Source organism: Bufo gargarizans, chromosome 2 (assembly GCF_014858855.1).
Source record: "Bufo gargarizans isolate SCDJY-AF-19 chromosome 2, ASM1485885v1, whole genome shotgun sequence".
NCBI classification, from domain to species: Eukaryota; Metazoa; Chordata; class Amphibia; order Anura; family Bufonidae; genus Bufo; species Bufo gargarizans.
Window position 1 is genome coordinate 649173356 of NC_058081.1, and position 24615 is coordinate 649197970.

A 24615-nucleotide genomic window follows, 5' to 3' on the forward strand; every position below is an offset into this window, starting at 1 on the left:
CTGAGGAAGAGGAGGAATGTGGCTTTGAGGAGGAGGAAGACCAACCACATCAGGCATCCCAGGGTGCTCGTTGTGACCTATCTGGTACCCGTGGTGTTGTACGTGGCTGGGGGGAAGAACAGACCTTCAGTGAGATCAGTGAGGACGAGGAACGGGACATGAGGAGCTCGGTATCCAACCTTGTGCAAATGGGGTCTTTCATGCTGTCATGCCTGTTGAGGGACCCTCATATAAAACGGCTGAAGGAGAACGACCTGTACTGGGTGGCCACACTACTAGACCCCCGGTATAAGCAGAAAGTGGCTGAAATGTTACCGAATTACCGGAAGTCGGAAACGATGCAGCAGTTCCAAAACAAGTTAAAAAGTATGCTTTACACAGCGTATAAGGGTGATGTCACAGCCCAACGGGAATCTAACAGAGGAAGAGGTGAAAGTAATCCTCCTTCTACCACGACCACGCCGGCAAGGACAGGACGCTTTACAGACGTGTTGTTGATGGAGGACATGCAGAGCTTTTAAAGTCCTACGCATCGCCACAGCCCTTCGGGTCCACCTTCAGAGAACGACTCGACCGACAGGTAGCAGACTACCTCACCTTAACTGCAGATATCAACACTCTGAGGAGCGATGAACCCCTTGACTACTGGGTGTGCAGGCTTGACCTGTGGCCTGAGCTATCCCAATTTGCGATAGAACTTCTGGCCTGCCCCGCTTCAAGTGTCCTGTCAGAAAGGACCTTCAGTGCAGCAAGAGGTATTGTCACTGAGAAGATAAGTCGCCTAGGTTAAAAAAGTCTAGATTACCTCACCTTTATTAAGATGAATGAGGCATGGATCGCGAAGGGACTGACAGTGGGGATACATTTGACTAAAAAAAGGCCTGATGAGATGCCTTGGGTTAAAAATGGTCCACACGCTGCTGTATTTAATTTCTGCATGCCGGATGACTTCTCCGCCACCAACTAGGGTTCAAGCCGCAATGTTTTAGTGCACTTTCTGCCTGGTAAATATCAATTTTTCCGGCCGCTGCTACAGCAGCGCCTGCAACAATACCTGTTTTTTCAGGCATGTGTACATGCCAAATTTTTCTGGCCTCTGATGCTGCACTGTGGCTGCAAATACAAAACAAAGAAAAAAGGCACATACAAGTGTCAGATCCTCTTTGTGATCGTTACCTTGTTGTGGTGAAGGCGCTTGCGTATCACAATGAAGCGATCACCTCTATGAGTGTGTTGGCAATGGCAATGTTGGCACACCCCAGATGATAAGGTTGTTGCTTCATTGTGAACCGACCAAAAGCGATCGGCTGGATAATTTTGCATAGAAAAAACATTAATTTTTTTTGTGATCATCTAAGGTGATCATTAAAGCCTACTAGGCCAACAATGGGCCCACACTGCAGAATCATTGTTTTCTGGGTCACTTAACTGTCACTGAACTACCCCAGCACGACCATAGGCTTTATAAAACCACCATCGCCTGCAATCTCCCAAACGTGTGCATGAGCACAGTCATCACTACACCAAGATTGACGCATAGAGGAATAAAATTTACAGTCATGTGAAAAAATTAGGACACCCTTTGAAAGCATGTGGTTTTTTGTAACATTTTTAATAAAAGGTTATTTCATCTCCGTTTCAACAATACAGAGAGATTAAAGTAATCCGACTAAACAAAGAAAACTGAAGAAAAGTCTTTTCAAGATCTTCTGTAAATGTCATTCTACAAAAATGCCTATTCTAACTGAGGAAAAAGATAGGACACCCTTGCCCCTAATAGCGAGTGTTACCTCCTTTGGCTGAAATAACTGCAGTGAGACGGTTCTTGTAGCCATCTACCAGTCTTCGACATCGGTCTGAGGAAATTTTACCCCACTCCTCAATGCAGAACTTTTTCAGCTGTGAGATGTTTGAGGGGTTTCTTGCACGTACAGCCCTTTTCAAGTCACCCCACAGCATCTCAATGGGATTCAAATCTGGACTTTGACTTGGCCATTCCAGGACTCTCCATTTCTTCTTTTTCAGCCAATCTTTGGTTGATTTACTAGTATGTTTTGGGTCATTGTCATGTTGCATGGTCCAGTTCCGCTTCAGCTTTAATTTTCTAACTGATGGTCTCACATGTTCTTCAAGCACCTTCTGATACACAGTAGAATTCATCGTGGATTCTATGATGGTGAGCTGACCAGGTCCTGCTGCAGCAAAGCAGCCCCAAACCATGACACTTCCACCTCCATGCTTCACAGTTGGTATGAGGTTCTTTTCTTGGAATGCTGTGTTTGGTTTACGCCAAACATGTCCTCTGCTGTTGTGTCCAAATAATTCAATTTTGGACTCATCTGTCCAAAGAACATTATTCCAGAAGTCCTGGTCTTTGTCAACTTTATCTCTGGCAAATGTCAGTCTGGCCTCGATGTTTCTCTTGGAAAGCAAAGGTTTCCTCCTTGCACACCTCCCATGCAAGTTAAACTTGTACAGTCTCTTTCTGATTGTAGAGGCATGTACTTCTACATCAACAGTAGCCAGAGCCTGCTGTAGTTCTTGAGATGACACTTTAGGGTTTTTGGAGACCTCTTTTAGCATCTTGCGGTCTGCTCTTGGGGTGAACTTGCTGGGGCGACCAGTCCTGGGTATGTTGGCAGTTGTTTTGAAAGCCCTCCACTTGTAGACTATCTTCCGGACAGTGGAATGGCTGATTTCAAAATCTTTTGAGATCTTTTTAAATCCCTTCCCAGACTCATAGGCTGCTACAATATTTTTTCTGAAGTCCTCTGACAGCTCTTTTGCTCTCACCATGGTGCTCACTCTCACTTCAACAGTCAGGAGCACACCAAACTAAATGTCTGAGGTTTAAATAGGGCAAGCCTCATTCAACATGCAGAGTAACGATCTACTAATTATGTGCACCTGGTGTGATATACCTGTGTGAGATCTGAGCCAATTTAAGAGGGAATACATGTGAGGGTGTCCTATCTTTTTCCTCAGTTAGAATAGGCATTTTTGTAGAATGACATTTACAGAAGATCTTGAAAAGACTTTTCTTCAGTTTTCTTTGTTTAGTTGGATTACTTTAATCTCTCTGTATTGTTGAAACGGAGATGAAATAACCTTTTATTAAAAATGTTACAAAAAACCACATGCTTTCAAAGGGTGTCCTAATTTTTTCACATGACTGTATGTCATGAGTGTGTCAACTATTGACAACTCTTTGCGGTTAGCTAAAATCTATTCGATACACGTCCCCTGATAGGGGACGTAACAGGGATTAAACTGATAAGAATAGTACTACTTAACACACCACTCATATAGGGTGGCACAGTACATTGCACGGCGCATGCGCAGTGCCCCAAATTGGAAGTAGGGGGACCAACCAAGCATCTTTTTCCATCTCCTGGTTCCTAAAATCTATTCCATAGACCAGCCCCTGATAGGGGACGTAACAGGGATTAAACTGATAGGAATAGTACTACTTAACATACCACTCAGATCGGGTAGCACAGTACATTGCACGGCGCACGCGCAGTGCCCCAAATTGGAAGTAAGAGGACCGACCAAGCATCTTTTCCATCTCCCGGTTCCTAAAATCTATTCCATAGACCAGCCCCTGATAGGGGACGTAACAGGGATTAAACTGATAGGAATAGTACTACTTAACACACCACTCATATAGGGTGGCACAGTACATTGCATGGCGCACGCACAGTCCCCCAAATTGGAAGTAAGTGGACCGACCAACCATCTTTTTCCATCTCCCGGTTCCTAAAATCTATTCCATACACTGGCCCCTGATATGGGACAAAACAGATTAAACTGGTAAGAACAGATTTTTTTAATAAAAAAAAAAGAGGACAGCCTCTGCGGAGCTGGGAATTTTTTGGCCGCGTTACTGAACGCTCATGCACAATGGCTGTAGGCTTCCTTTTGCGAAGGTGACAAACCTGGTTAGTCAAACCCAAGGCAACATCATCGACCTCATCCCATATGCGTTTTTTCTGGAGCGTGCCCTGTGAAGAGTGCTGGATCAGGCCGTAGATGAGCATGAAGAGCAAGAGTTGTTGTCACCATCACCACCAGAAGCAGCCTTGTCGTCGTCGATTGCTGGACCTGTGGAAACGCAGAGAGAGGAGTCTGAAGAAGAGGAGTCAGAGGAGGAAGGTGGCTTTGAGGAGGTGGAAGACCAACCACAGCAGGCGTCCCAGGGGACTTGTTGTCACCTTTCGGGGACCCTTGGTGTTGTACGTGGCTGGGGTGGAGGAAGAGACCTTCAATGACGTCAGTAAGGAAGAGGAACGGGACATGGCTAGCTTGGTATCCAACCTTGTGCAAATGGGGAGTTTGCGGTTGTTTGCGGTGTGTTAAACGGGGAGTTTGGTCTGTCATAGTTTGGTCTGTTACTGTGAAGCGGGCGTAACCCTTACACTACCTGATCGATACAACATCATACCTGATGTTTTAAAGCACGTTATTCCAATCAATTTTGGAATGTTAGGTGATTTATGCCCTTTATGGATTAAAACCCGACTCCTCGTCAACTACGTAATTTTCCATGGGAGTTTTGCAATGGATCCCCCTCCGGCATGCCACAGTCCAAGTGTTAGTCCCCTTGAAACAACTTTTCCATCACTATTGTGGCCAGAAAGAGTCCCTGTGGGTTTTAAAATTCGCCTGCCTATTGAAGTCTATGGCAGGCGAACATTTGCGGAAATTCACGTTCGCCGTTCGCGAATGGAAAATTTTGTGTTCGCGACATCTCTATATAAGCAAAAAACGGAACAGCACCTCCTGAGACAAATTGCAGCTACCTGGCAATAATAATACAAAAAAATATAAAGTAGCAGCACACCACTAAATGCATTAAGACTGAGTAAATAAGTAAATGTGTGAACAGGGTCAAATACATGACACCAATAGTTACTGCAAAGCAGTGAAGAAGCTCTTAGCGCATATTTTTGATCAATAATATGTCGGGCCCACCTACCAGACGACAAGGTAGCTTCTTATCAGGTGGGACCTACTCTAACATGGAGGGTCCAGCTCCATTGTTCCGTGTTAGAGTAGGTCCCACCTGATAAGAAGCTACCTTGTCGTCTGGTAGGTGAGCCCGACATATTATTGATAAAAAATATGCGCTAAGAGCTTCTTCACTGCTTTGCAGTAACTATTGGCTTCATGTATTTGACCCTGTTCACACATTTACTTATTTACTCAGTCTTAATGCATTTAGTGGTGTGCTGCTACTTTATATTTTTTTGCTGTATTATTGCCAGGTAGCTTGCACCTGCGATTTGTCTCAGGAGGTGCTGTTCCGTTTTTTGCTTATATGTATATTATAGAGGACCAGGCATCCTCTTTGGAACTAGCACTCCCAGCCCATCCCCCACCCCTTGGTGTTTTTAATCAGAGTAACAATGGAGCTGGACCCTCCGTGTTAGAGTAGGTCCCATCTGATAAGACGCTACCTTGTCGTCTGGTAGGTGGGCCCGACATATTATTGATCAAAAATATGCGCTAAGAGCTTCTTCACTGCTTTGCAGTAACTATTGGCGTCATGTATTTGACCCTGTTCACACATTTACTTATTTACTCAGTCTTAATGCATTTAGTGGTGTGCTGCTACTTTATATATTTTTTTTTTTCGCGACATCTCTATAGATAGATAGATAGATAGATAGGAGATAGATAGATAGATAAGCTGACCATCTAAAACATTATAGTTGAGGGCCTGCTGGTGACCCACAAAAACATTATGGGTGAGGGCCTGCTGGTGACACTCTAAAACATTATGGATGAGGGCCCGCTGCTGAGATGACCCTCTAAAACATTAGGAGCGAGGGCAGCCTAACAAACATGTTGATATAATGGAGAAGGAGGACAAGAAAAGGGAGATTTAACCATATACCCTTTTTTGTGGTGAAAGGGGTGCATGGGAATACAGTGTATTCAATACACCATAAAAGCCACATTTAGAGTGCCTTTATGTTCAGCCGCTTTCCTCTAGTGGAGTAGAGAAGTCAGCGGCAATGCAGGCCTTGTTAATTTTTAGAAGAGTCAACCGGTCAGCATTTTCAGTTGACAGGCAGATGTGCTTGTCAGTTATTATGCCCCCAGAAGCACTAAATACATGCTCTGCCAGCACCTCCAAGGAGTAGAGCGCCAGTTCGTACCACGTATCCAGCTTGGACACCCAATAGTTGTAAGGCACACAGGGATCACTGAGGATGCTGACACGGTCTGCTACGTACTCCTTCACCATCTTCCAAAATTTTTGCCTCCTTGTGACACTAGGCAGCGCATCATGTTGAGGGTGCTGGCGGGGTGTCATAAAACTGTCCCAGGCCTTGGAGAGTGTTGCCCTGCCTTTGTTGGAACTGCTGTGTGTTCCCCTAGTCTCCCCTCCTCAATTGGCCAAGGAACTACATGCTCTGCGGCCAGCATTGCCAGCTGGAAATTTTTGGAGCAATTTTTCCACAAGGACCTTCTGGTATTGCACCATTTTGCTCGTCCTCTCCACCACAGCCTTACATTAAGTCAGCCATGTGTGGCAGCCAGATTCCCAACAGACAAGACTTTGCTGTCCTCATCAGGAGGATGACTCTCAATCTCCTCATTCTCTTCCTCCTCTTCTACCCATTCACGCTGAACATATGGAATAAAACTTCCATGGGTACTACCCTCTGTAGCGGAGGCAACCGTCTCCTGCTCCTCCTCCTCATCATTCAATTTGCGCTGAGAAGACGAACTGAGGGTGGTCTGGCTATCATCCTGTGTACTGTCTTCCCCCATTTCCACCTCTTCCACATGCAAAGCATCCGCCTTAATTGTGAGGAGCGAGCGTTTGAGTAGACACAGAAGAAGGAATGGTTATGCTGATAATAGTGGCATCGCCGCTCACCATCTGTGTTGATTCCTCAAAGTTGCATAAAACCTCACAGAGGTCAGACATCAATGCCCACTTGTCGCTTGTGAAGAGCAGAATCTGACTGGAAAGGCAACGACCATGTTGCAACTGGTATTCCACTACTGCCCCTACTGCTCACAAAGCCTGGCCAACAGTCGGTGAGCTGGCAATTGCAAGCGCTGCTGCAGCTTTGCTAGACCGGCGGAAGCTATCGATGACTGGCGGACATGGGCACACACGCGGCACACCTTCACCAGTAGCTCAGGCAAATTGGGGTAGGTTTTGAGAAACTGCTGAACCCCTAGGTTGAACACGTGGGCTAGGCATGGTATGTGTGTGAGCTTGCCGAGCTCCAAAGCCACCACCAAATTACGGCCATTTCAGACACAACCATGCCTGGTTCTAGATTAAATGTCGAGAGCCACAGCTCAGTCTGGTCCTTTATCCCCTGCCACAGCTCTGAGGTGGTGTGCTGTTTGTCACCTAAGCAGATCAGTTTAAGCGGACCTGTTGCCGCTTCCCCACTCCGGTGCTACACTGCTTCCAGCTACTAACTGATGTCTGACTGGTGCCGTAAGATTATAATTCAGAGGTGGAAGTGGAGGAGGAGGTGGAGGAGGAGAAGGGGGGCTGCAGCCACTAAGGTAGGTGGCGGCGGAAACCCTGATGGAAGTAGTGCCCGCAATCCTTGGCGTCAGTAGCACCTGTGCCATCCCAAGGTACAACTTGCTCCCGGCCTCCACAACGTTCACCCAGTGTGCCGTAAGGGAAATGTAGCGCACCTGGCCTAAAGCACTTATCCATGTGTCAGTCGTTAAGTGGACCTTCCCAGTAACTGCGTTGGTCAGGGCACGTGTGATGTTACGGGACACATGCTGGTGTAAGGCTGGGACTGCACACCGTGAAAAATATTGGCGGCTGGGGACTGAGTACCATAGGACAGCCGCCGCCATCAGGCTGCAGAAAGCCTCAGTGTACACAAGCCTAAATGGCAACATTTCCAGGGCCAACAATTTGGAAAGGTGCGCATTTAGTGCTATGGTCTGTGGGTGGGTGACTGGGTATTTGCACTTTCGTTCAAAGGCCTAGGGTATAGACATCTGTATGCTCCGCTGGGACACAGAAATGGATGTGCTAGCTGATGGTGCTTACGAAGTTCCAGGTGCATGGCAGGAGGCATTGGTGTGACCCACAGACACTGGTTGTGGACCAAGGCGTTCGGCCAACCTGTTAGGGTGCTTTGATGCCATGTGGCGGATCATGCTGGTGGTGGTGAGGTTGCTAGTGTTCACACCCCTGCTCATTTTGGTAAGGCACAGGTTGCAAATGACAATTATTTTATAGTCAGCACTTTCCTCAAAAAAGCACCAGACTGCAGAACACCTACCACTTGACAAGCACGATTGTCGCAAGGGGGTGCTCCGGGGAACAGTTGCGGGCCTGTTTGGTGTGGCCCTCCTTCTCCATTTTGCCACCCCACTGCCTCTTTCAGCCTGTTGCGGTGCTGCGGATCCCTCTCCCTCTGTACTGCTGTCCTTGCTCGGCTTGCCACTATCCCAGATTGGGTCAGTGACTTCATCGTCCAGCACCTCCTCTTCCACTTCCTCACTCTGGTCATCCTCCTGACTTGTTGACCTAACAACAACCTCAGTTATTGGCAACTGTATCTCATCATCATCATCCACCTCGTGAAACACTAATTGCAGTTCCCCACCGTCATCTTCTTCTGACTGTGGATGATCCAGAGTTTGGGAATCAGGGAAAAAGATCTCCTCTTGTCCCTCTTCAAGCGGGCTTGGCAAAAGGCCCAGATTAAGGAATGGCGATGAAAACAGCTCCTCGGAATATCCGAGTGTGGGATCACTTGTTTGCCAAGACTCTCCATGGTGAGTGGAAGGAGTATCACGGTGAGGATTCTGTTTACCAGACTCTTCTCTACTGAGACTGGACTTTGTGGAAGACAGGGTGGTGCTTAACCGACTGGAAGCATTATCTGCTACAATCCAACCAACCACCTGGTAGCACTGGTCTGACTTCGAGAGTGGTGTGGTGCGCCACCCTGCAAACTGGGACATGAAGCTAGGTATCATGGATGAGTGTGTTTCTTGTGCTCTGGCAGCAGGCACAGTTTCACCGCACCTAGGGCCACGGCCTTTGCATGCACCATCAGCATCACGGCCACTTCCCCATTCCTTTACTGCTCGGTTGACGATATTAAATGGTATATACGCTTGCAAGTATGTCACACGTTCAGTAGCGCAGGTTTTGTAATTGTATGCGCAAATAAAGTACACAGAATGTCACAGATATTTTTAGGTTGCGCACACATTAAACAGGAGGTATAGCGCAAGTAATGTCGCTGTCACCACCGCCTTATAAAAAATTACACTGAATGAATGTCACTAATATTTAGGATGCGCACACGTTAAGCAGGAGGTATAGCGCAAGTAATGTCTCTGTTACCAGCGGCTAATAAAAAATTACACTGCATTAATGTCACTGATATTACGGATGGGCACACGTTATACAGGAGATGTAGCGCAGGTAATGTCGCTGCCACCAGCAGCAAAAAAATTTGACTGAATGTCACAAATATTTTGAATACGCAAATGTTATACAGGAGATGTAGCGCAGGTAGTGTAACTGTCCGCAGCGGACACCGTCTACAGAAAAAGCACACTCGATGTCACAGATATTTTTAGGCTGCGCACGCGCTAGACAGGAGATGTAGCACAAATAACGTCGCTGTCTGCCGCAGCCAAACAATTGCAAGCTATTTAGCACAGGTTGCGTAGCAGCCAACAAACGTGCGGGGAGGAGACTGGAGCATCGCGCTCGAGGACACGCGGTATTTGTCCGAACACTGTGATGTGCCGAGCATCGTGATGCTCGAGCCGAACTAGTCTTCAGCCGAGCATGCTCACCCAACACTAATAGATAGATACTGTAGGTAAATAGATAGATAGATAGATAGATATATAGGAGATAGATAGATTATAGATATGATATACACTCACCTAAAGAATTATTAGGAACACCATAGTAATACGGTGTTGGACCCCCTTTTGCCTTCAGAACTGCCTTAATTCTACGTGGCATTGATTCAACAAGGTGCTGATAGCATTCTTTAGAAATGTTGGTCCATATTGATAGGATAGCATCTTGCAGTTGATGGAGATTTGAGGGATGCACATCCAGGGCACGAAGCTCCCTTTCCACCACATCCCAAAGATGCTCTATTGGGTTGAGATCTGGTGACTGTGGGGGCCATTTTAGTACAGTGAACTAATTGTCATGTTCAAGAAACCAATTTGAAATGATTCGAGCTTTGTAACATGGTGCATTATTCTGCTGGAAGTAGCCATCAGAGGATGGGTACATGGTGGTCATGAAGGGATGGACATGGTCAGAAACAATGCTCAGGTAGCCCGTGGCATTTAAACGATGGCCAATTGGCACTAAGGAGCCTAAAGTGTGCCCAGAAAACATCCCCCACACCATTACACCACCACCACCAGCCTGCACAGTGGTAACAAGGCATGATGGATACATGTTCTCATACTTTTTACGCCAAATTCGGACTCTACCATTTGAATGTCTCAACAGAAATCGACACTCATCAGACCAGGCAACATTTTTCCCGTCTTCAACAGTCCAATTTTGGTGAGCTCGTGCAAATTGTAGCCTCTTTTTCCTATTTGTAGTGGAGATGAGTGGTACCCGGTGGGGTCTTCTGCTGTTGTAGCCCATCTGCCTCAAGGTTGTGCGTGTTGTGGCTTCACAAATGCTTTGCTGCATACCTCGGTTGTAACGAGTGGTTATTTCAGTCAACGTTGCTCTTCTATCAGCTTGAATCAGTCGGCCCATTCTCCTCTGACCTCTAGCATCAACAAGGCATTTTCGCCCACAGGACTGCCGCATACTGGATGTTTTTCCCTTTTCACACCATTCTTTATAAACCCTAGAAATGGTTGTGCGTGAAAATCCCTGTAACTGAGCAGATTGTGAAATACTCAGACCGGCCCGTCTGGCACCAACAACCATGCCACGCTCAAAATTGCTTAAATCACCTTTCTTTCCCATTCTGATATTCAGTTTGGAGTTCAGGAGATTGTCTTGACCAGGACCACAACCCTACATGCATTGAAGCAACTGCCATGTGATTGGTTGACTAGATAATCTCATTAATGAGAAATAGAACAGGTGTTCCTAATAATTCTTTAGGTGAGTGTAGATAGATAGATAGATAGATAGATATGAGATAGATAGATAGATAATGAGATAGATAGATAGATAATACGATAGATAGATCAATCGATCTGCTATTGAATGTTCTTTTTAGTTGATTCAACAAATTAAAAATAAAATATAAGCAGAAAACACTGGCCACAAATATAGGAGATAAAATCTTGTATTTGTGTGCCCTTCTGGTTTCCTAGGTAAATGAGCAGTGTGGCCTTTTCATAAAGTCAAAAACCACATCTGTGGCCCCTATAATATGTGAGGTGGAACTACACAGAGCCTACAGTTAGAATACACCGTTTCTGTTTATGTCAACTCAAAATGAAAGCACAGGTGAACCTGAACCTAACAGCCCCAATGCTAAATCTGTAACAGCCCCACCTACCCTGTGCCTTTATAATACTGCTGTCTATTTATGAGGCAAGAAGACCTCCGGGCCCCCTTATAATTCTCTGCCACCCCCATAGCTGCTCCCCTATATAAGACCCTTTCTGTAGTACAGAAATGTCAGCTTGCGGCTCTTAAATACCATGTCGAACCAATATTCTGTAATATTCTCATTTGCTTGGTAATTGAATCAGATTACTGTGTTTATGTTCTGAAACCCTCTAGCAAAATAAAATTAATAAAGTGGTTTCTCGCTCCTGTTGTGCAGGCGAAGAAAGGTCCTTTAAGAAGATCTTAAAAGCTGTTTTCTATTAGAAAGATTCCGGCAGAATGGCAGTAAATTAGATTCCTAAGGAAGTGCAGGGGATACACTATACTGACATCATTAAGATACTTATCTATTAATAATTCATAAGATGATGATATATATCAATTATGCCCCTACTCCGTTTGTAGAAAAATGTTCTAATCCGTAATACCATATATATCAAACACAAAAAAATGTTAATATTCATGAGTAGCTTTAATATGAATGGCATGTGAACCTGACATTTCCACCAGTTGGCTAATGATTTACTGGCGAGTACCCCTGATATTAACTTTTCTTGCCAATTCATTTTCTATTCAATTTACAAAGCCTTACCAATGCATTGGCAATCAATTTCAAGAGAGACTGTGAATACAAATTGGTTATAAAGATAAGGCTTGTGAAAGAAAATTGGAGACCGGTCTGGAAAAGTTGCACCTTTTCTCTCGATTCTCTGATTAGGTTAATGTCTTAGGGAGAACTTATCTGATGGACTGGCTTTATTAGAAAATTATACCGGGCTAGGGGTTGTGTCCTTAAGAGTGAATTTAAACAATTGTAGGGAATGTTTGGTACAAACTCTTTGAAAATCTGCAGAAATTTAACTGTAAGTGTAACTCTCATCCTTTTTGTAATGCGTAGGGGCTGTGATACTGACCATTTTTGTATTATACTTTAATTACTGAAATCGTACATTTCTATTAAAAAAATTGCTCTAAAGTGGCCAATTTTAAGCCTTATCAACGATCCTCTGTCTTCTGTTTACAGAACAGTGGAGACTTACTCAACGCTCTACTGTGTTATGTAAACAGAAGACAGAGGAGCGTTGCTAAGGCTTAAAATGGGCCATTTTAGAGCTATTTTTCTAATAGAAATGTACGATTTCAGTAATTAAAGTATATTACAAAAATAGTCAGCATCATTGCCCCTACACATTTCATAAATAAAAAAAAAGAATGACAGTTACACTTTAAAGTGCCATACATGTGGATGGGGTTTTCAAAATTCCTACCCACATAAATGTCAGCACTCGCTACAAATGTTTTAATTCACAGCACGTTAAGCTCTAGTGGATATTTTAACTCACTGCAAGGATGTAGAGAAGAGCAAATCACCCCAAAATTTTGCAACTTATTCCTGAAGTGCTTTGTGACAAATACTGCATTTTTTTCTAAGTAGCAGGTGCAACGACAGGGAGCTGCGATAGTGTCGCTCTTCATTATTGTATACCTCATATGCCGCGTTCATACATGATCGCGGCATTTGAGAGTAGAAACAGTGTAAAATTAGCAGAATTTTTTTTTAAAATCATACTTACTGTTTACATTTGCTTGAGATGGGTCGGCCACCACCATCTTGCTTGAAGATCTTGCAGGAAATCTCGCTGTCACCCCAGTCGACATAGTGACGTCATACGTCACCACGCACAGAATTTCAGCCGAGATCCTCAATCAAGATGGCTGCGGTCGGCCCGTCACAAGCAAAAGGCTGAGGTAAGTATGATTTTTTTTGTTTTTTACACTATTTTAGGTTACATAAATTCGCTGCCGCGAAGCACAAGGAATTTCGGCTTCGCAGATCAAATTCTGCTTCGTTGGATTCAATTTGCTAGACTATTCATCCCCTTCAAAAGTCAACACATTGGTCTGATTTGCCTCTGCCTATTAATCATTATCAGTAGCATTGAGTGAATCAAAGTATCCAAAGTGGACTTCGATCCAAATTTCCGGAAAAATATGATTCGCAGCGAATCCGAATTTCCTTGTGCTTCGTTGTAGCTAATAACTTTCCTGAAATAGTGGTAAAAAAAAAGTAGATTGACGGTTGACATGAAATCTCATGTGTGCTGATGTATGACGTCACTATGCTGGCCAGTGTGATGACTAGAGATGAGCGAATTGAATCCTACCAAGTGGAATCCGATCCAAATTTCAGGAATTATTTGCCCCAAATTTCCTCGTGCTTCGTGTCAGCGAATCGATTAATCCTGAATTTAAAACTTACAGCCTCCATCTGTGCGCGAATGGCCGCCAGCCTCCATCTTGCTTAAAGATCTCGGGGAAATCCCATGCGGCGCAAGATTATATCACGCTGGCTGACGTGATGACGTAATCTTGTGCCACACGTGATTTGATTTCAGCCGAGATCTTCAAGCAAGATGGCGGCGGCCGGCCCGTCGCGCGCAAATGAACGCGGTAAGTTTGATTTAAAAAAAAAATTATGTTCATTTCACACTGTTTTTACACTCAGATGCCGCAATTATGTATGAACGCGGCATCTGAGGAGTACAATGATGGGGGCGGTGCTATCGCAGCTCCCTGTCATTGCACCCACTTCCTACAAAAAATGCGCTTCATGGCCAAGTAATTCGTCACAAAGTGAATTTTTTGGTAAAATTCGTCGAATCAGCCGAATCGAATTTTCAAGAAATTCGCTCATCTCTAGTGATGACGTCATCAGGCACTGTGCAAGATTTTGCACTGTGTCTTCAATCAAGATGGCTGTGGCGGCCTTATGGCGGTCAAATGGATAAGGTGAGTATAATTTTTTTTTTTACCAGGTTAACTCCTGAAAGCCCTCACTATAATTTTCAGCAATGAACATGGCATCTGAGGGGTTCAATGATGTGGGGCTGTGTGATTGCCGTTCCCCATCATTACGCCCACTAGTTACAAAGAAATGCGCTTCGTGGCGAAGTAATTCCTCACAAAGTGAATTTCTTTGTGAAATTCGGCAAAGCAGACGTTTAGAATTTTTGATAACTTCCCTCATCTCTAATTATCAGCATTATAGACTGTGAATCCGAAGGAAAGCAGAGAAAAAAACAAACAAAGAGCAGTGATCTTTGCGAATTTTAAGTAGAAGCAAAGGCTGTAAAATATTATCCAAATGTTGGATTACCCTAGCGAGCATCATTGGATCAGTTGTGAAATAGGTGCAGTAGACTAGTCCGCCAGGCACAGGCTGTCCCTCAAAACTCAAAATCAGAGCAAGAAAGAAGCTTGAAAGAGAAGCCGTGGACTGAGAGACTAGCAATCACTGAGCTACACAGACAAAGGTACGCCGAAACGCATGTTGGGGTCAGCCCCACCATCGACCACAAATGCAAATTGGTGAGTTTGAATATTGGTATTAGTTTTTTATACTCTGGTCTGGACACGGCTATTACTATTTATTCCTGGCATTATTTGTAGCTATGTTGTTTACAGGGTACTATCCCAGTGGGTGTAGCCCAGACCATACATTATAATATTCACATCTCTCTATATTCACCCCCATTTGCAAATGATGTGGTCTCTGCAAGATGCTTTTTCTGCCACCTGTCTTTGCATCATGTGATTTTTAATAAAACCTTTTTTTTTTATGATCTTTGTATACACCACCCAGAATCTTCTGGACAGTCCGTAAAAATAGGCAACTGTGTCCATGAAAAAAATTGATGTATCTGGTATTTTTTATTTGAGGCTGGTGGTACTTAACTAGATTATTTTTCTGGTAATTATCAGCATTTTACAGCTCACAGTAAATGTTGGTTATAAGTTCTTATCAGTATATTGAGCTATAGACATGTATTATTCATAGTTTTTATCATTTGTAAAATTGTGGTTGGCAACCCTGAAGAGTAGGCTCATTCACGAAATGGCTGATTGTGTTGAAGCCTCCATTCTATCCTAGCACGATGGAGCCATGTCCTTATTGGCCCTAAGTTCCAATTATTATGTATGTGGAAAACCCAACACTTCTGATTTCTCTGCAAACACTAAAAAACATAGACAGATGGGTTTATGGTGTCCCAAATCCATGTCCATTCTGCAAAACCACTTTTTTTTTTGTCTCCTAAAATTAAAGTTTGGGGTAAAGTTAATCTTTCAGGATGGTGACTTCAAGACCAGGCAACGAGGGAGTGGCTGAACAACAGAAAGCTCAATGTGCTATCAATTAGTCCTAAATCGTTATTATATTTCGGAATCTGTGGCCCTAATCTGTAAAAATACTGGTCCTTATCCAACCAACATGAACTGCCGGGAAGAAATATACCAGGAAGAAAAAGTAAAATCATTGTGTGTTAATCTGGTAGAGAAATAAATACATTGTCCAGGATTGTCCTTCTTCCAAAACCAGCACCACACCATTCTATGGCTGGTGCCTGCTATTGCATATTCCTGAATGAGTCTGACCTGCAGTACCATACACAATTTGTGGACAGGTTAGGTGTTGCTTTTGGAAGAGTACAGCCATTTTTGTTCTCATCCTGGAAACCCCCTTAGGCCTCTTTCACATCTACATTAGAACTGTTCCACCAGAGAACAGTCTGCCAGAGATCTATGGATCCAGCATTGTCGGATGTTACTGTGTCCCTGCCAGCCCCATTAGAGATCCGACCACTAACCGACAAATAGGTCGGGATTGGGTTGGACAAAAAGCATTGGGTGCAGCATTTTTGTCTGGCCAAATCCCAGCCTATTTATAGTCAATAGGAGCCGGCAGGCACGCAGTAAAATCTGGCTGTGCCAGATTTAGAGAGGTCCTGCAGACTGATAGAATAGCCTGCCGGAGAGCTCTAATGCTGGTATAAAACTAGCCTTAAAGGCTATGTACACCAATTATTTTTTTATGATTGCATGTTACTTATTTTTAGTGATGAGCGGCAGGGGTCATATTCGAATTCGTCGAATATTCGAAAAATCGGCAAGGTAATGATTGTGTAATATGCAAATTTTCATAATTTGCATTTTCGGATTCGAATTTTTATTGCAAATTTTTCAACTTACAACTATTAGACAAAGAAGATTATAGCACTATATTAGTAAAATTGCTCTATATTCGATTTTTTTCAAATATTCGCTATATTGCTATAACTTCGTTTTTTTGAATATTTGTAATATTCTAAAACAAGAATATATAGCAATATAGCGAATATTAGAAAAAACTAATATAGAGCAAAATTCCCGCAAACACTACTACTCCTAAAGTCAAGTATATTGAAGCCTTCTTATTGGCCCACAAGCTAGAAGCATGTGTACTGATAAAAAAATAGAAAAAAATAGAAAAAAATCATCGAATATTCGAAATTACGAATATATATAATTATATTCAAAATATTCGCTAATTTTCGAAGTACCTATATTCGCGATAAAAATTCAAAATTCGAATATTCGTGATCAACACTACTTATTTTTAGCTAAAAATATTTTTTTCAATTGGCCTTTATTAAAAATATTGAGCTGTTCTGTCACAAAGGGCTAACTGTTTTTCTAGCTGTGAGACTGGTACTTTCATTTTGTGCCCCTCATCTAATAAACCTTGCCCCTCATCTAAACTAATAATAGGTCATAATCACTTATTTAAGCCACATTATTATCAGTAAGATAAGAACTGAGGGTTTATTAGGTCAGAGAGCAGAGATAAGGAGCTCATCAGCTCCTGGTCTGATGGAAAAGACAAAGAAATCCACAGGCTGCCATTGCCACTATGTACAGAAAAAAAAGAAGCCATATTTTTAATAAAGACCAATTTAAAAAATATTTTCATTTCAAAATAAGTACAATACAATAATTTTAAAAAATTGTCCCCAAAGGTGTACAGAGCCTTTACAGAGACCATCCAATGAGTTAAAAAATAATACTCAGCAGCACCTACTATTGATTTTTACCTGTTCTTTATTTCACTCAGACCTTGCTCGCTGGCTGTTTTTCACCTTTTGATCTGTGACTACAGTTCAGATGCAGTGCCTACAGAGAGCCTAAAGTAGTCTGAGCCACACCTTCTGTCTCATCATTGGGTCTGGCTGCTGCTCTTACCCTCCCCCTGCTGTTCTGCCTCTTCTGATTGGCTGCTGTGTATAAATATGTACATATGCACCAGAAAGTCAGTGCACGGAGAGGTATGGCAAGGGCAAGATGCAGATTACTAATTTGCCAGCTAGAATCAAAAAGACAATTATCAGGAAACTGACACACACACGAGTGGGATGAGCCTAAATTAGGCGAATCCGATCCCGTAGGGAGCTTATGGAGCAAAAGGTAGATCTACCAATGCTAGACAGTGGGTGGAGGGAATATTTTTGCAAACAGCAATATACAAATAAAAAAATATATATTACATTTATCTAAAAATATTACATTCATGTATTTTTTTTTCATTTTATATCTCTCTGTAATGATTTATTATTTTTAGAGATGAGTGAATCGAAGTTGACGAAGTAGAATTCGATCAGAATTTTTTTTTAAATTTGATTTGCAACAGATTCGAATTTTCTAATGCTTCGTGGTAACAAATACATTTTTTACTAAAATGGCTGCTGCACGTGTTAGGACATGGAGCAAGGAACTCTGGAAACAAGGGATCACTCATAATGCCAAGCAGGCAGCCAGCCAGCCCTGTGATGTCACAGCCCTATAAATAGCCTCAGCCAGTGGCGTGCCCAGGGGGGTGGGGGGTTGCGGTCCGCCCCGGGTGCCGGCTCTTATGGGGGTGCCAGCAGGCCCAGAAGCAATGAGCGCTTCCATCAATAAAGATGGAAGCACTCATTGCTTAAGCGCTGACACTCACATACTGCGGCGGGGCAGGGAGCGGAGCGCATAGTTCCTTGCCCCGTGGCCGATCACCGCCATAGGCTTCAGGCGCGCGTGATGACGTCATCGCGCGCCTGTGCCGGGACTCAGCAGCACAGTGCCGGGACTCTGCGAGCAAGCGCAGGTGAGTATTCAGCTTTTAGTTTAGTTTTTTCTTTTATGTGCCAACTTTGGGCGACATGAGGGGGCCGGGGTGCACACAGGAGGACGTGGGGGGGGGGGGGATATAGTGGGATACTGTGTGAAGGCAAATTTTTTTTATTTTTTTTTATGTGCCAACTTTGGGGGAAATTAGTGGGTGCACACAGTAGGACATGGGGGGGATATGGTGGGATACTGTGTGGGGACAAATTATTATGGGAGGGATTACTATGTGGGGGAAAATTACTATGTGGGCAATGTGGGGGACACTACTGAGTGGGGGGCAGTGTGGGGGACACTACTGTGTGGGGGACACTACTGTATGGGGGCAGTGTGAGGGACACTACTGTATGGGGGCAGTGTGGGGGACACTACTGTATGGGGGCAGTGTGGGGGACACTACTGTATGGGGGCAGTGTGGGGGACACTACTGTGTGGGGGACACTACTGTGTGGGGGGCAGTGTGGGGGACACTACTGTGTGGGGGGCAGTGTGTGGGACACTACTGTGTGGGGGCAGTGTGTGAGACACTACTGTGTGGGGGGCAGTGTGGTGACACTACTGTGTGAGGGACACTACTGTATGGGGGCAGTGTGAGGGACACTACTGTATGGGGGCAGTGTGGGGGACACTACTGTATGGGGGCAGTGTGGGGGACACTACTGTGTGGGGGACACTACTGTGTGGGGGACACTACTGTGTGGGGGGCAGTGTGGGGGACACTACTGTGTGGGGGCAGTGTGTGGGACACTACTGTGTGGGGGCAGTGTGTGGGACACTACTGTGTGGGGGGCAGTGTGGTGACACTACTGTGTGAGGGACACTACTGTGTGGGGGCAGTGTGGGGGACACTACTGTCTGGGGTGCAATGTTGGGGACACTACTGTGTGGGGGGCAGTGTGGGGGACACTACTGTGTGGGATCAGTGTGGGGGACACTACTGTGTGGGGGGCACTGTAGGGGAAATTACTGTGTGGGGGGCAGTGTGGGGGAAACTGTACAGCCAAATTGTTACCATTCGGCAGAGGGATGAATTCTGGCTCTCCATCTTGTTGGACCCTCGCTACCGGTCCAAAATGGGGGCATTTTTTACACCAACTGAGAGGGAGGTCAAACTGAACTACTTTAGAGACATCCTATGTAGTCAGTTGGCCGCTGCCTATCTGTGCCATCGTCCATCCTCTCGCAGGTCTGACCGGGGGGGGGGGCCCTCTGCGCTCATGTTCCTCTGCCATGGCTGCTGTGGCAGAGTGGGAGGGAAGGAGCAGTTCCAGCTCCATCAGCAGCAAGTTGACTCTAGAGTCGCTGATGATCAGCTTTCTTCACCCGCCTAGAGAAGAAACTACTCACCAGCAGCAGCAGCTAGTCCTGGAGCAGGACCTAAACCAGCAGCTGGTGGCATACTTGGACAGTACCCTGCCATTGAAGATCCGCTGGACTACTGGGCAGCCAAACTGGATTTGTGGCCGCATCTGGCAGATTTTGCCCTGAAAAAGCTGTCCTGCCCGGTCAGTAGTGTGGCATCAGAGCGGGTGTTTAGTGCGGCAGGGGCCATAGTTAACCCAAGAAGAACTCGCTTGTCCACCCAAAATGTGGAGAAACTGACGTTTGTCAAGATGAATCAGGCGTAGATCAGCCAGGATTTCCACCCACCAATGCCTGATGCATCAGACTAGATCATCCATGGTGCCACACCAACACTTTGACAAAAGAAACCGGTTTCTTCTGGCTACCTGCCTCAGCTACTATTCTGATGCTGCCACTCGACTGATGCCACACATCTGATGCCAAGTGCTCCTTCTTTCACTCACCATCTTCAGCTGGTACTGGTATTGCGACCCACCTCCCCACTCTGTCAATGGGTCGCTCTATGGTCTCGTGATGCTGCTGCCACCTCACAACTCAGGTCTCCTGATGCTGCTGCTGCCACCTCCACACTGTTGTTGTGCCACCCTGTTGCCTCCTCCTGATGCTGCTGTTGCTGCCACCACCTCCACACTCTGTCATTGTGCCACTTTGCGGAATCCTCCTCATGCTGCTGCCACCTCCAGACTCTGTCATTGGACCACTCTGTGGTCTCCTCATGCTGCTTCCACCTCACCACTATATCATAGGGCCACTTTGGCGACTTCTCATGTTGTTCCCACCCTCCCCACTTCATAACTGAGTCACTATTTTGCCTTTCTGCCTGGCTGACATCATCCTTTATTTGACCCTTATTCTGATCTGTCAGAAGGAAGGAAAAATGAGACGCACAACGGATCCTGTCTATGGAACAGCTGTAAGGCCTGCATGACATGGTCCCTATTTTGCATTAGAATTGGCTTATGATTTCATAGACAAAAGCAGGAGTGGGTACAAATCACAGAAGAAATGGAAATAATCTGTTCACGTATCATCTCTGTTTTGGATCCACTCCTGTTTTTTTTTTTGCTTTAGCAATACTGATGGATTACTGACTAAATGCTGACCGAGTGAAGGCGGATGCTCCACAGACAGGATCTGTTTTTTGGGAGTTATTGTTCTGACGGATCAGAGGAAGGGCAAAATAATCAGTGACTTCAACACAAAGTTACTGCTGACACCCTCTCCATTCTGTCGGGGGTCTCTACTTGTATAAGCATTGTGGGGAGTCGCTCTGGTAGACATGATTAGCGGATGCAGTATAGAGACAACAACAAATTCTTTGGATCAAAGTGTTCAGTGTTTTATTTACACTTTAGACAAGTGACAAAACAAACAGTCATATTGAAACAAAAAGTAACCTTGCGGTGTTGGTGGTAATTCACACCATGTGGCAATTCTGCCTCAAAGAGTCCTTGCTGATAGCAGCACCAACCTGTTTTGACGCCAAACAGGTAGCAAACCTTTATTCAGACACAAGGCTCCCAGATACCAACACAGAGACCTGGCTTCTGAGCCCATCTGCCTATTTAAGGACAGCCAGGTGCTGCCAAAACCCGGATCGGCATTTTAAATCCGGTCCGGTATTTGACTTCACCTGGCTGTAAATCAGCCCAGCAGCACATGCTGGGAGGAAAATACCTGTTTTCCCAGACCAAACCTCTCACTGTGTCACAGCGTTTAGTAGAACAGGTTCTGTAGAAATCTATGTGAAATCAGTGAATTGGTGTAAAAGGAGTGCGCTCTTTCAGGCTATAGTAGGATCTTGGGCTCTGCACGGTTCTTTATACCTGGCGCTAACATTGACCTGTAAGGCTGAGTTCACACTTGAGTTATTTGATCAGTTTTGGCCCCGTAACTGCCCAAATAAGTGGTGTGCAGTGATTCTAAGAGCGACCCCTGTCATCTGCATGTCATACTGAATCACAGTATTGTTTCACTACCACAGCAGGCTCCCTATGCGTGTCACTGCAAGGCACAGTGTTCTACACCACTATAAAGGCTCTCTGCAGCTAAGAAATAGAAGTTTTTTTTTACGCGATTCGCCACAAATAAATTTGGATCAAATGAATTTTTGGGGAAAATTCGGGGAACGGGCCAAATCGAATTTTTGAGAAATTCTCTCATCTCTAAATTTTTTTTATCAATTTTTTATTTTTTATTTTTTGTATGACTTTCACCTTTCATAAAAAAACTGATAAACCATTTAGAGGAAATGAATATGTGATTGCTTTGAAGTCAGAATATATAATAATAAATAGGGGGAAAAAAATCATTTCATTCCAAAAGTAAAATGTATTCAATACAAATTTTCCATGTAATGCGCCATCCTGATAATTATATTATAAGAAGACATAAAAGAGCGGCAAGATAAGAAACAACACCAACCTGGCAGCCTGCAAAACAAGATATACCTGCCTGCAGAAAATCTAAAAGGCATGAAAAATACTAGCTACAGGAGGGCACGGTGTTTAAATGATTAAGGCAATTTTCCAAGCAGTAAAAAGATATGTCTTTATATCAAAAGATTCATTTAATTTGCCTCAGCAGAAAGAAGACATGGCAAACGTAATATTAAAATTTAATGCAACAATAAAACAATTTGCTTGTTATTTCCACAAAGGTGCATGTGTGGGTTTTTACGAAAATCTCTCTCAATTAATTTGATCTAGCCAGTGCCACTAATGAAAGACTAGAATCCCACTTATTGTTATCAAGTCAGGAAAAGATTGCTTCCAGTGTTTGATGAGCGGGGGAGAATTTACCGCAACGGTGTGCACTGTTTATCGGAGAAATGTTTAATTTATTCTAGATAAAGGTGATGTAAGGGGTTATTGAAAATCATTGGCAGGTAGAAGAGTTTATATGCTACGTGTCCAAATTTTTCATTTGCTATCAGGGGTTTGTGTTACTTGTCTCACCTTTTAAGGGTCATGCCCAGAGTTGTATTGAGCTGCAATACAAAGCCTTCGGTTGTATCTGTGTTTTACCATCAGATTCCACATATAAAATAATGGCATGCTCCATCGGATTTTGTATGTGCAGTACCCCAGAGAACTACTGCAAAGGGTTAATTAATGCTAAAAGAGTTAATGCAATGCTGTTAAGTTAAATGCTGTGATTTACCGTGGTTCATATGTACTTAGTAGCAATGCATAGGCAACCATGTGAACAAATTGGCACAGACTATTTAGGTTACCAGGGAGATGGACTGGCTCCACCCTCTGGCTAGTTTGAGGAGTCTAGTCTAAAAAAGAGTAAGGCCCCTTTCACATGGGCGATTATTCAGCGCGGGTGAAATACGTGAGGTGAACGCATTTCACCTGCACTGAATCCTGACCCATTTATTTCAATGGAACTGTGTACCTGAGCGATGTTTTTCACGCATCACTTGTGAGTTGCATGAAAATCACAGCATGTTCTATATTCAGCGTTTTTCACGCAACGCCGGCTTCTAGAAGTGAATTTGGATGCATGAAAATCGCATTGCATCCGCAAGCAAGTGCGGATGCAATGCGATTTTTACGCATGGTTGCTAAGGAGATGAAGGATGAGCGTCCTGGGACCCCATTTACTTGATTATTTTCCATTATAACATGGTTATAATGGAAAATAATAGCATTCTTTAATACTGAATGCAAAGTCCAATGTCAATTGAGGGTTAAAAAATAATAAAAACATTACTCACCTCGTCCACTTGATGGCACAGCCGGGATCCTCTTCTTTGTTCTTCTTGAAGGACCTGCAAAAGGACCTTCCCTGACGTCCTTCTATCTTCATTCAGCAGGACCTGCGCTGACATCACCTCGCTCACCACGTGGTGAGCCCAATGACGTAAGCGAAGGTCCTTTTGAAGGTCATTCAAGAAGAACAAAGAAGAGGATCCCGGCTGAGCGATCAAGTGGATGAGGTGAGTTATGTTTTTATTATTTTTTAACCCTCAATTGACATTGGACTTTGCATTCTGTATTAAAGAACGCTATTATTTTCCATTATAACCATGTTATAATGGAAAATAATCAAGTAAATGGGGTCCCAGGACGCTCATCCTTCATCTCCTTAGCAACCATGTGTGAAATATAACGGAAAATAATAAAATCTACAGAACACCGAACCCAAACCTGAACTTCAGTAAAGAAGTCCAGGTTCGGGTCTGGGTACCGCCATCATTTTTTTCTCACGCACGTGCAAAACGCATTGCACTCGGACAGAAAAAAATGAGCAATGGGACGCAATCGCAGCCACAACTGACTGAAATTGCGTGCCTACTCACGCGGGTTTCCCGCAATGCACCCTGAACGCATCCGGCCCTCACCCGCGACGCCCCTGTGAAAGAGGCCTAAGAGAGAAGATATGTGTGAAAGCTCTTGCCGTGAACTGCAGAAAGATATAACTGGATCAGGATAGCCCACCATTGGTTATTTGGAGAGACTGCAAAGTGTCCTTAGAGAGAGAGTCAGGGAGTCCTACAAATACCATCATTGTTGCCGCCTATATGCTGCTATCGGGAGTAAACTACACCATGATTCATACTTTTGAACTATGTCTACTACTCCTATCTTCAGAACACAGTTAAGAAAGACTTTATTGCAATGAATGCGCCTGGTTATCGTCTCTACCCATCGCTAGCTCTGCATCTGCTCTCCTGCCTTTAATACCTA

General features: G+C 44.2%; 1 protein-coding gene across 1 annotated transcript in view; it reads right to left on the bottom strand.

Annotated features, from left to right (window-relative positions):
* Window positions 1–24615, bottom strand: part of LOC122926257 (usherin-like) — a 236257-nt gene that overhangs the window by 133219 nt on the left and 78423 nt on the right. The gene's annotated exons all lie outside the window — the stretch shown is intronic.